Raw genomic sequence first — 13,430 nt, 5'->3', positions numbered from 1 at the left:
CCTCTGCTTCTATGAGGAGGCTTTCCATCCACCTCACTGCCTTAGGTTTTCCTTACACTGGGTCATCTAGCCTCTACAAGAATAAGGGACTCTACTGTTATTGATGACAGATACGATACCTGGATATAGATGTCTCCTGAGAGACACAGCTAGAACATGTCAAATACAGAGTTGAATACTAGCAGCAAACCATTGAACTGAGAACGGGACCCCTCTCATTGGAGGAATAAAAGGAAGTATTGAAAGAGCTGAAGGGCTTGCAACCTCATAAGAACAACAATGCCAAGCAACAGAGTTTAGAGGGACTATATCACTACCCAGACTATAAATGGACTGTCGCTTGCTCCAGGTGCATATGTAGCAGAGGATGGCCTTGTTGGGTACAAATGGAAGGAGAAGCCCTTGGTTCTGCCAAGGTTGAACCTCCAGTGTACGGGGAATGTCGGGGGGACAGGACAAGGGGGTGGATAGGGAGGGGAACACCCTTATAGAAGAACAGGAGAGGGATGGGATAGGGGCTTATGTCCTGGAGACCCGGAAAGGGAATAACATTTGAAATGTAAATGAAAAAAATCCAATAAAAGGAAAAGAATAAGTAAAAAAAAAAAAGAAAGATAAGCATATGCTACATATGCAACTGGAGCCGTAGGTCTCTCCATGTGTACTCTTTGGTTGGTGATTTAGTCTCTAGGAGCACTGGGGGGATCTGGTTGGTTGATGTTGTTGTTCTTCCTATGGGGTCGCAAACCCCTTCAGCTCCTTTGGTCCTTTCCCTAAATCTTCCACTGGGGTTCCAATGCTCAGTCCAATATTTGGCTTCATACATCCACATCTGTATTGGTCAGGCCCTAGCAAAGGCTCTCAGGAGACAGCTGTAACAGGCTCCTGTCAGCAAGCACTTTTTGGTACCCACAATAGTGTATGGCTTTGGTCTGAGTATGAGATGGATCCCCCCAAGTGGGGCAATCTCTGAATGGTCTTTCCTTCAGTCTCTGCTCCACACTTTGCTTCCTTTATTCAGGAGCAATTTAAAATTTTAAAGATGAGTGTCTGGCCTCATCTCCCAATTAGGAACTTTGCCTAACGTCTGGATGTGGTCTCTACAGTTTCTCCCTCCCAAATGTTGGGCATTTCAGCTAATTTCATCTCCTCTTGGGTACTAGGAGCCTGTTGCCTTCCTGGCATCTGGGACTTGTTGTTCCCCATCTCCAATTGCTACACAACTCTGCTCAAATTCCTGACCTTCTGTATACCATCCCCATCTCTTCCCATACCTGATTCTGCCACCTTTAACCCACCCTCTTCTCTTCCTTCCAAGTCCCTCTCACGTTCTACCTCCTGTGAGTATTTTGTCCCACTTTCTAAGGACTAAGCATCCACATTCATCTTCCTTCTTCTTGACCTTCATATGGTCTGTGAGTTGTATCATTGATATTCTAAGCTTTTTGCCTAATATCCACTTATCAGTAAGTACATACTATGTATGTTCTTTGGTGACTGGGTTACCTCACTCAGGATGATATTTTCTAGTTCCATCCATTTGCCTATGAATTTCATAAAGTCTCACTGCTGTTAATGGGTGAGTAGTAATCCATTGTGTAAATATATGAGTCCTTTCCAGGTCTTATTTTTTTTTATTTAAAGAAAAATATCATTGCAAATAAAAAAAACACCAAAAATTAAAAAAAAACAAACAAACAATAAACAAAAACAAAAACACTTTTACAAGATTGACTTTCCATTAAAATTGTGACTAAAGAATGCATTGAAATGATCTGAGTTCATTAGTGACTTTTAAATTGTTGTCTTTTGTGTATTTGTCAGTCCCATTGAAGGGACAAAAACTTTATACACTGTGGCAAAGACTCAAGTGGAATGACTGCAACTGAAGGCACGTTCGATATTATCTGTGAAACTAAAGGACAAAATCTATGTCCATTATTTTTTCAGACCATCAGTTATGTCTATATACTTGTTTTTCACACTTGTACAGTCTGATAATTCCCCAGATTTCTAAGTTGTAGGATTCACAATGATCAACTTACTGCTCTGGACACCTGAAAATTTGGTTTATTCCTAGGAAATTACATTCCGATATTTGAGATAGAATTTATTACTTAGGAAATGAGAATCAATAGTTTCCCTTTGTATTGAAGAATTACAGAGCACTAACAGTTACTTATATGATATTTCCATTATAAATTATAACACATAATAAAATTCTCTACACATCAGGCTAAATAATGAAATAGTTATTTTATTTAGGATTGCATGTGAATAGTTAGTTTTATTGCACCCATGATTACTCAACATATGTGTACTTCATGCATTCAGAGGCAACAAAAGGTACCACATCGTATGGAATTAGAGTTAGAGAGGGTGTTGGCCCACCATGTGTGTACTAGGAATCAAACTATCATATTCTGGAATAGCAGGTTGTTCTCTTAACCACAAAACCAACTCTCTAGTGCCTCACTTACTAGAAAAGAAAAACCTTCCTCTCAGCACCTCACAATTCCTTCTTCAAAATTGAGCACATAACTGGACACAAAACAAGCCTCAATTGATACAAGAAGATTGAAATAATTCCATGATCCTATTAGAACACCAAGGGCTAAGGCTGGTCTTCAATGGCAGAAACAAAAACAAAAAACAAAAACAAAACACTACAAAAAAAAAACAAATAAAAAAAATCCAGGAACTAAATAAGGCAGATTTATCAATCTGATGATCTACAATCTTTTATAAAAGGAACCAGTGATCTTCTGATAATACTCAATGAAGTTAATGCAAATTCCACATAGCTCAATAGACAAGAAAACCAATTTTGGGGGTCAGCTTCCAACAGGTCTCTGGTTTTAAGGGAATTAATTCTATGTTGATGGTACAGGGGAAAGAGGATATAAAAATCAATTTAGAATTTCCCCAGAGCACAAGGTCTTTATTTGCCCTGGGGGCCACCTATGTAAGTTCAAGATGTCTTTCCTGGAAGCCAACAGGCACCTTTCAAAATTATCAAGGAAAGAGGATTTCTGTCCTCAATTCAGTTTAGGTGATATTTGTTAATGACACATGATCCTTTCTCCCCAACAATGAAGTGTTCTGTATGCTAACAATATAGCTTTAAAAGAGTAAAACAAAATTCTGCATTTTTATAAAACTTGATAAAAATAGTATTTCGAACTGTACAGTCACTAGAAGCACACAGTTATCAAAAATACAAACAGGTCACTTGGCATTTCCAGCACCTTCAGCCTTCTGTGCCTGGTCTGTTTTGGCGTCTCTGTTTTCTGCAGGATTATTAACATCCTTACCAGCATCAGCTTTCCCCTTCTTCCCCTTGGGTACCTTCTCTCCCTTCTTTTCAGGGACATTTTAAGTCTTGGGCTCTGGCTTTGGAAGAGCCTTGCAGATCTTCTCTGTTGTTCATTCTTCATCTTGGCTTTATCTCCATTAGAAGCCCCTTCAGCCTTTTTCAGTGTAGGAAAGCAGCAGGGGAATTCGACACTGAACACTGGTATACAGCAGTGTGCAGGATTGGTCTGTCTTGGGGTCACACTTGCATTTGACTCAATTCAACACCCATTCTGTTAAAAATCTTGGAATGATCAGGAATTCGAGACCCATACATAAACAGTAAAAGCAATATACAGCAAGCCAGTAGCCAACATCAAAGTAAATGGAGAAAACCTTGAAGCAATCCCAGTAAACTCAGGGACTATGCAAGGCTGCATACACTCTCCCTACTTATTCAATACAGTACTCAGTCCTAGCCAGAGCAATCAGACAAGGAAAGGAGATCAAAGGGATACTAATTTGAAAGGAAGAATGCAAATATCACTATTTGCAGATGATATTATAGTATACTTAAGTGACCCCACATGTTCTAACAGGTAACTACTAAGTCTGATAAACAACTTCAGCAAAATGTTTGGGTATAAACTTAACTCAAACAAATCAGTAGCCTTCCTCTACTCAAAGGATAAATAGACTGAGAAAGAAATTACGGAAATGACACCCTTAACAAAAGTTACAAATAACAAAATATACTTTGGTGTGACTCTAATCACCAAGTAAATGAAAGATCTTCATGACAAGAACTTCAAGTCTCTGAAGTAAGAAATTGAAGACGATTTCACAATATGAAAATACCTCCCATGCTAATGGATTTGCAGGATTAATATAGTAAAGATGGCCATTTTGCCAAAAGCAATCTATAGATTCCATGTAATTTCCATCAAAATTCCAACTCGACTCTTCACAGAGTTACTAAGAGTAGTTTGTAAATTCATTTGGAATAACAAAAGCCCCAGAATAGGTAAAAACTATCCTTAACAATGAACGAACTTCTGGGGGAACAACCAAGCAGTATTACAGAGCAGTAATGATGAAAACTGTATTGTATTGGTACAGAGACAGCAAAGTAGTTCAATGGTATAGCACTGAAGATGCAGAAATGAACCGACACACCTATGGTCACTTGATCTTTGACAAAAGAGCTAAAACCATCCAGTGGAAAGAGATAGCATTTTTAACAAATGGTCCTGGTTCACCTGGTGGTTAGCATGTAGAAGAATCCAAATTGATCCATTCTTATTGCTCTGTACAAAGTTTAAATCCAATTGGATCAATGAGCTCTATGTAAAACCAGATATGTTCAAACTGATAGAAGAAAAAGTGGGGAAGAGTCTAAAACACATGGGCACTGGGGAAAATTTCCTTAACAAAACACCAATGACTTATGCTCTAAGATCAGGAATCGACAAATAGGGCCTCATAACAATGCAAAGCTTCTGCAAGGCAAAGAACACTGTCATTAGGACAAAGAGCAACCCACGGATTGGGAAAAGATCATTTAAAACCTTGCATCCTATACAGGGCTAATATCCAATACATACAAATAACATTAAGAAGTTAGACTCCAGAGAGACATACAGCCTTATTTAAAAAATGGGCTACAGAGCTGAAGAAAAAATTCTCAGCTGAGGAATATCAAATGTCTGAGAATTACCTAAAGAAATGCTCAACAGACTTATTCATCACTGGAAATGCAATTCAAAACAACTCTGAGATTCCACCTCACACCTTACAGAATGGTTAAGATGAAAAACCCCTGTGACAACATATGCTGGAGAGGATGTGGAGAAAGAGGAACACTCCTCCACTGTTGGTGGGCTTGTAAGCTGGTACTATCACTCTGGAAATCAGTCTGGAGGTTCCTTAGAAAATGGACATTTTATTATCTGAGGACCCAGCTATACCACTCCTGGTCATATACCCAAATGATGCTTCAACATATCAAAAAGACACATGCTCCATTATGTTCATAGTAGCCTTATTTATAATAAGCAGAAGCTGAAAAGAACCCAGATGTCCTTCAATAGAAGAATGGATACGGAAATGTGGTACAGTTATACAATAGAGTACTACTCAGCTATCAAAAAGAATGACTTCATGAAATTCATAGGCAAATTAATGGAGCTAGAAAATATCATCCTGAGTGAATTAACCCAACCACAGAAAAATCCACACGTGGTATCCATACACTCATAAATATATATTGGCCCAAAAGCTCGAATTACCCAATGTAGAGTCTACAGGCCACATGAAGCTCAAGAAGAAGGACAACCAAAGTGACGATGCTTCAACTCTTCTTAAAAGGGGGAACAAAAATATTCACACGAATGTATATGTAGACAAAGTTTGGAGGAGAGACTGATGGAATGGCCATTCTGAGCCTGCCCCACCTGGGGATCCAGCCCATATATATGCAGGCACCATACCAAGACTATTGTTGAAGCCAAAAAGTGCACACTGACAAGGGCCTGATATAGCTGTCTGCTGATAGGCTCTGCCATAGTGTGAGAAATAGCTGAGGAGAATGCTAACAGCGATCCGTTGAACAGTAAATGTTGTCCCTGTTGGATCAGTTAGAGAAAGGATTGAAGGAGCTGAGGGGGCTTGCAACTCCATAAGAACAACAATACCAACCAATCAGTGATATCAGGGACTAAACCACTCCACTACCCAAAGTGTACACATGGACAGATCCATGGCTACAGCTGCATATGTAGCAGAGGATGGCCTTATTGGGCACCAATGGGAGGAGAAGTCCTTGGTCCTGCAAAGGCTGTACCCTCCGGTGTATGGAGATGTCAGGACAGGGAGGCAGGAAAGGGAGTTGTTTGGTGAGCGGGAACACCCTTATTCAGGAATGTGGATGGAGTATGGAATAGCGGACTTATGGAATGGAATCCTGGAAAGCAAATAATATTTGAAATGTAAATAAAAGATACCAAATAAAAAAGTATAATGGTGGAATTACCAGAACCTTAAAACATATTAAAAAGCCTCATGAATATTGTTAGTAGTGGAATTTCAAAACAGTATGAAAATCAGAATTTGAATGACAGTGTTCTGAATGGGAGGATAAATTCTATCTCCCCCCAAAATGGGTTATTAATTAAAAACTCATGAAAAGACATAAGGTATTATTTTATGTTTTACTGGACATTGAAACTCAGAGATTTCCAAAACAAGGCAGAATACTGTCATTTCTATGAAGGTGCACTATAACTATGTGATGACTTCCATTGCTTATAATGTGTTTGTAGGACATGGAGAAATCAATTTCAAACTCACAAGGAAACTTTCTCCATGATTTCTAGTTTTGTTAGTGCTAGAAGTTGCTGTGTATGCCACTAGTAGCGAATATCAATGGCCTTACATAGCACTCAACTTTCATGCTATATTATGGGTGTGCCTTTTGTTTTGCAGTGGGCAGTAAATAAATAGAGAAGTATTTTACTGGTCAAAGTGATGAGAACAGATTTAGTGCTGGGACATAAATGAGACAATTTTCTCAAGTTTCCTCCTAATCTTGAATAGGCTCAGAAAACATGAGCTTTGCACGGGAGAGAATATGTTAAGTGTAAGAATGTAAAGATGAGTGCAATGAAATATTGTTCTCTGGACACATCATTATTATTAAATTTAAGATGTTACAGCAGGAATAGTCATGTGCTTAAGACTTAAACACAGTTAAGAACTCAACAATTTTATATAGATGCTAAATATAATTCCTAGGCTGAGATTCTGTGGATGATTTAAAGCTGCAGAAGGAAGAAGAATCATTGTTTTTAATGTATAGGTTTTACATGCTACAGTGGACGGCCTCATGCTCAGGCACATATGGGAATTGCCATTAATATTTGTTTTAAAATTACCATAGAACACTGAATTTTGGAAGTGGGCTTGTTGGGGTATCATGGTCTCAAAGAATAAAAATAAATGTAATTTTAAAACAGAATAAATTCCATCATGTCTGTTGAAGAAAAATTTCAGAACTTTTAAATAATCATACAAAGGTGTACAAAATACAATGAAGGGAAGTAATTTATATTAGTGTTGTTGTAAGGCTTTATCATTTATACAATAACTATTATGTTTGTATAATTTTTCAAAGATAGATAAATTTAATGTGCCATAATTCAAAATAATTAGTATAACATATCCATGTATTATATTTTCTAGGTAACAGCACAAAGAATTTAATTTTATTGCATTATTTTTCATTTAATTATTCCATTGATCATTGGCTTTTCTCTTTAGGCAATTGTCTCATCACTTTATAAACTTGTAATTAATCTCATTTATTAAATTATTAAATTTCATTACTGTGCTTTTTCAAAAGTATATTTGAAATTCTTTAATTATACAGTTACCATTATTGTTTTTGATATGTTAATTTGTGTGTGTGTGTGTATCTGAGAGTGTGTGTGTGTATGTGTGTTAAATATGTTTGTGAGGTATACATACATGAGTACTGGAGGTATGTGATTACACATGTGTGGTACATGTTCTAAGGTGTTCATTTCCATGCACTCATACACATTTATAGGGAAAATGAGTGTAGTCTGTGTACTCTTTCCTTGTTCAAAGTCAGAATATTTCGAGTTAGGGTTTCCCTGGCCCAGGAGCATGCCCTTCTGTTTAGGTGATCTAGCCAATAAACTCCTGGTCTCATCATGTCCTCTCCTCCAAATATTGGATTTGAAGGAATAAACAGGCACAATTGGCTTTTAAAATATTTTTAGTATGTTTTTTAGTTGAGTGTGATTTTACCTTAGTCTAATTCAGAACTTAAGTCATTAGAATATTTATCTTAAACGAAAGCAGAATGATTTGTAGGAAGATACAATCAATAGATTATACGATATGGCAAATGTGGGTTAGCATGACAGGAAGTCCTCAAATATGGGGGTTCTAAGTAACAGAAAAGAAATTATGGATTCTGAGAATATCATGCAGTGAATGGCTTATGGAAATAGAGGAACACACACACACACACACACACACACACAGAGAGAGAGAGAGAGAGAGAGAGAGAGAGAGAGAGAGAGAGAGAGAGAGAGAGAGATTCTGATAAGAATAGAGATTAAAGGGACCCATGTACTATGTACTTCCAGTCGGAAAACAAGTTAGTGGAGCCATTATGAACAATAGTATGAAAGTTCCTTCAGAAAAGCTAAAATAGACCTACTATATGATCTAACAAACCCACTCCAGGTATGTATCAAAAGAAAATGAAATTAGTACATTAAAAGTTTGAATTCCTAACCTTACTGTAGCACTACTGACAACAGCCAGAGCATTAAATGATCTAATTGTCTATCATTAGAAAAACAATAAAGAAAATGTGGCCTATTGATACAGGAAAGCATTAGTTAAGTAGTAATGACCAATGAGTCCTATTAGAAATGACTGAAAGATCTTTATTTTAAATGAAATAAGCCAGATACAAAAGATAAGCATATCCTGTCATATACCTGAGTACTGGATATTTGAACTTAGAATCTTATTCTTGGCATGGAATTATTCTAACTATTGAGCCAACGCTCAAAGCCCCTTAAGTATTAGTTTTGAATTTGCACATTTATCTAAAATGCATTATTATTGAAACTCCACAAATGATTTCTTTTGCACATATCATGCACATGGATAATACCTGCATGCTAGATTCATTTACAAGTTGACAATTATTTAAACAGTTTAACTGTTATTTTAAGCAAAGTTAAGACCTTAGATGATTCTAAAATTCAAAACAGTACATTTTAAAATGTCTAGAAATAAGAAGACAAATACAACGAAATGGTTTAAAGTACATCTCTGGGAAATATTATAGATAGGAATGGAAATGATTTGTAGGAAGATACAATCAATAGATTATACAATATGGCTGCTTAAATTGAAGAAACATGTTGCTCCATCACAGATGCACTTTTCATCTTGCTATTTTTGTTATTCTTTGATCTGTGGTGGTGAGTCACTGCTTACTTTCTTGAGTTAGTGCCTGTATGCAGAACAGTAACCTACAAAGAAATATTTAATTTTCATCTTCAGAAAAGATCACAATGTATTATTAAATGAATAGCAAAGTTACTGAGGACCTGCACTCCTAGGCTAGAAATGCAGGTAAAACAGAATTGTAACTGCAAGTTTTCAATAAAATAAGAGCACTAAGCTGTCTCATGAACAACATGATTTATATCAGTTTTGGGTTAAAACACATAAAATACTGTTCTATGCCATATTTATTCTATGGAGAAGCACTTGAATATAGTGTATGCAACGTATGTACAACTAAATCTTTTGTTTTAACTGAAAGTTTTAAATGTTTATTCTGTTTTTTTAACAGAACCTTCCAAATGAAAACCTTCTGATTATTTCAGAAATTGCACTATATCTCTCATGCTTTTGCTGATGATTCTTACATCTCCAGTGGGAAAACATTAACTTTCTTAATCCAAGTGCAAACTATAGAATCTTATTAAAAGATTCTGCAAAATCTTTACTTGAATAAAGCAAACATTTTACCTGAATCCGCTCTGACTTGCATGCCATCTTCCCAAGATAATTGTAGACCAAATATGCCAGATGATAAATGTTTTGTGATTAGCACCGAGTATCTTGCCTAATCAAGAAAAAAGGAGCAAGACAAAATACATTTTCCCTCTCAGAAAGAAGGTAGTAAAACAATATCTTGAATTTGTTAATGCATAATATCATGATATTTTGATAATAACCGTGTATTACTTAAGTAGGTGAGAATTTCTTATAGGGTGGTAAATTAAATATGATTATTGGTCTTAGTAATAATTTCTCTTATGTGGAATAAATTTAGCAGACTGAAATCATATATAGTGTTTTTAGGTTTTTCAAGTCTGTTCAGTATTTCTCCAGAAATGCATATTTGAGAAAAATCTTCATTGGTGCATTTAGAAGCATTTGATGCTTCACTTTCAAAGTTTTCACTAATCTTTACCAGTGAGAATAACCAGAAATGAAATTAGACCACTTTATACACTGCATTCTACATTATGAAAGTTAAATTTATTAGAGAAAAATAAAATTTTTTGGCAAGGAGTTAGGAAGAGATATTGTCATGTGGTCTTGTAAAATATATGTATTTTTTATACACAAATCCATAGGTTTAGAAATGAAAACATGTGTTTTTGCTGAAGCTTAAAGTCCAATATTTCAAAATTAGAAAGGGAGTGGCATTGAACAGATGAAAAAAATGTAGTTTTTATCAAAATTATATAACAAGTTTATTTTTAAGATTGATGAAACAAAGAGTGTTGATGATCTGAAATGATTTAACTAAACGTGCACACATTCATAATAGCATGGGCAGTGATAATTGGGTGTCATTGTGGCACCTTAAAGCATTTGACAAAATTCAACACCCCTTCATGATAAAAGTCCTGGAAAGAATAGGAATTCAAGGCCCATACCTAAACATAGTAAAAGCCATATACAGCAAACCAGTTGCTAACATTAAACGAAAGGGAGAGAAACTTGAAGCAATCCCACTAAAATCAGGGACTAGACAAGGCTGCCCACTCTCTCCCTACTTATTCAATATAGTTCTTGAAGTTCTAGCCAGAGCAATCAGACAACAAAAGGAGATCAAGGGGATACAGATCGGAAAAGAAGAGGTCAAAATATCACTATTTGCAGATGACATGATAGTATATTTAAGTGATCCCAAAAGTTCCACCAGAGAACTACTAAAGCTGATAAACAACTTCAGCAAAGTGGCTGGGTATAAAATTAACTCAAATAAATCAGTTGCCTTCCTCTATACAAAAGAGAAACAAGCCGAGAAAGAAACTAGGGAAACTACACCCTTCATAATAGACCCAAATAATATAAAGTACCTCGGTGTGACTTTAACCAAGCAAGTAAAAGATCTGTACAATAAGAAATTCAAGACACTAAGGAAAGAAATTGAAGAAGACCTCAGAAGATGGAAAGATCTCCCATGCTCATGGATTGGCAGGATTAATATAGTAAAAATGGCCATTTTACCAAAAGCAATCTACAGATTCAATGCAATCCCCATCAAAATACCAATCCAATTCTTCAAAGAGTTAGACAGAACAATTTGCAAATTCGTCTGGAATAACAAAAAACCCAGGATAGCTAAAGCTATCCTCAACAATAAAAGGACTTCAGGGGGAATCACTATCCCTGAACTCAAGCAGTATTACAGAGCAATAGTGATAAAAACTGCATGGTATTGGTACAGAGACAGACAGATAGACCAATGGAATAGAATTGAAGACCCAGAAATGAACCCACACACCTATGGTCACTTGATTTTTGACAAAGGAGCCAAACCATGCAATGGAAAAAAGATAGCATTTTCAGCAAATGGTGCTGGTTCAACTGGAGGGCAACATGTAGAAGAATGCAGATCGATCCATGCTTATCACCCTGTACAAAGCTTAACTCCAAGTGGATCAAGGACCTCCACATCAAACCAGACACACTCAAACTAATAGAAGAAAAACTAGGGAAGCATCTGGAACACATGGGCACTGGAAAAAATTTCCTGAAGAAAACACCAATGGCTTATGCTCTAAGATCAAGAATCGACAAATGGGATCTCATAAAACTGCAAAGCTTCTGTAAGGCAAAGGACACTGTGGTTAGGACAAAACGGCAACCAACAGATTGGGAAAAGATCTTTACCAATCCTACAACAGATAGAGGCCTTATATCCAAAATATACAAAGAACTCAAGAAGTGAGACCACAGGGAGACAAATAACCCTATTAAAAAATGGGGTTCAGAGCTAAACAAAGAATTCACAGCTGAGGAATGCCGAATGGCTGAGAAACACCTAAAGAAATGTTCAACATCTTTAGTCATAAGGGAAATGCAAATCAAAACAACCCTGAGATTTCACCTCACACCAGTGAGAATGGCTAAGATCAAAAACTCAGGTGACAGCAGATGTTGGCGAGGATGTGGAGAAAGAGGAACACTCCTCCAATGTTGGTGGGATTGCAGACTGGTAAAACCATTCTGGAAATCAGTCTGGAGGTTCCTCAGAAAATTGGACATTGAACTGCCTGAGGATCCAGCTATACCTCTCTTGGGCATATACCCAAAAGATGCCTCAACATATAAAAGAGACACGTGCTCCACTATGTTCATCGCAGCCTTATTTATAATAGCCAGAAGCTGGAAAGAACCCAGATGCCCTTCAACAGAGGAATGGATACAGAAAATGTGGTACATCTACACAATGGAATATTACTCAGCTATCAAAAACAACGAGTTTATGAAATTCGTAGGCAAATGGTTGGAACTGGAAAATATCATCCTGAGTGAGCTAAGCCAATCACAGAAAGACATACATGGTATGCACTCATTGATAAGTGGCTATTAGCCCAAATGCTTGAATTACCCTAGATCCCTAGAACAAAGGAAACTCAAGACGGATGATCAAACTGTGAATGCTTCACTCCTTCTTTAAATGAGGAAAAAGAATACCCTTGGCAGGGAAGGGAGAGGCAAAGATTAAAACAGAGACTGAAGGAACACCCATTCAGAGCCTGCCCCACATGTGGCCCATACATATACAGCCACCCAATTAGACAAGATGGATGAAGCAAAGAAGTGCAGACCGACAGGAGCCGGATGTAGATCTCTCCTGAGAGACACAGCCAGAATACAGCAAATACAGAGGCGAATGCCAGCAGCAAACCACTGAACTGAGATTAGGTCCCCTATTGAAGGAATCAGAGAAAGAACTGGAAGAGCTTGAAGGGGCTCGAGACCCCAAAAGTACAACAATGCCAAGCAATCAGAGCTTCCAGGGACTAAGCCACTACCTAAAGACTATACATGGACTGACCCTGGACTCTGACCCCATAGTAGCAATGAATATCCTAGTAAGAGCACCAGTGGAAGGGGAAGCCCTGGGTCCTGCTAAGACTGAACCCCCAGTGAACTAGTCTATGGGGGGAGGGCGGCAATGGGGGGAGGGTTGGGAGGGGAACACCCATAAGGAAGGGGAGGGGGGAGGGGGATGTTTGCCCGGAAACCGGGAAAGGGAATAACACTCGAAATGTATA

General features: G+C 37.3%; 1 pseudogene; it reads right to left on the bottom strand.

Moving 5' to 3' along the window:
- Window positions 1-3,228: 3,228 nt before the first annotated feature.
- On the bottom strand, window positions 3,229-9,903 carry Hmgn4-ps6 (high mobility group nucleosomal binding domain 4, pseudogene 6; annotated as a pseudogene).
- Window positions 9,904-13,430: the final 3,527 nt, after the last annotated feature.

Source organism: Rattus norvegicus, chromosome 5, assembly GCF_021556685.1.
Source record: "Rattus norvegicus strain SHRSP/BbbUtx chromosome 5, alternate assembly SHRSP_T2T, whole genome shotgun sequence".
Lineage (NCBI taxonomy): Eukaryota > Metazoa > Chordata > Mammalia > Rodentia > Muridae > Rattus > Rattus norvegicus.
The sequence above is the reverse complement of the archived record's forward strand: the minus strand, read 5'-3'. Positions and strand labels throughout refer to the sequence as shown.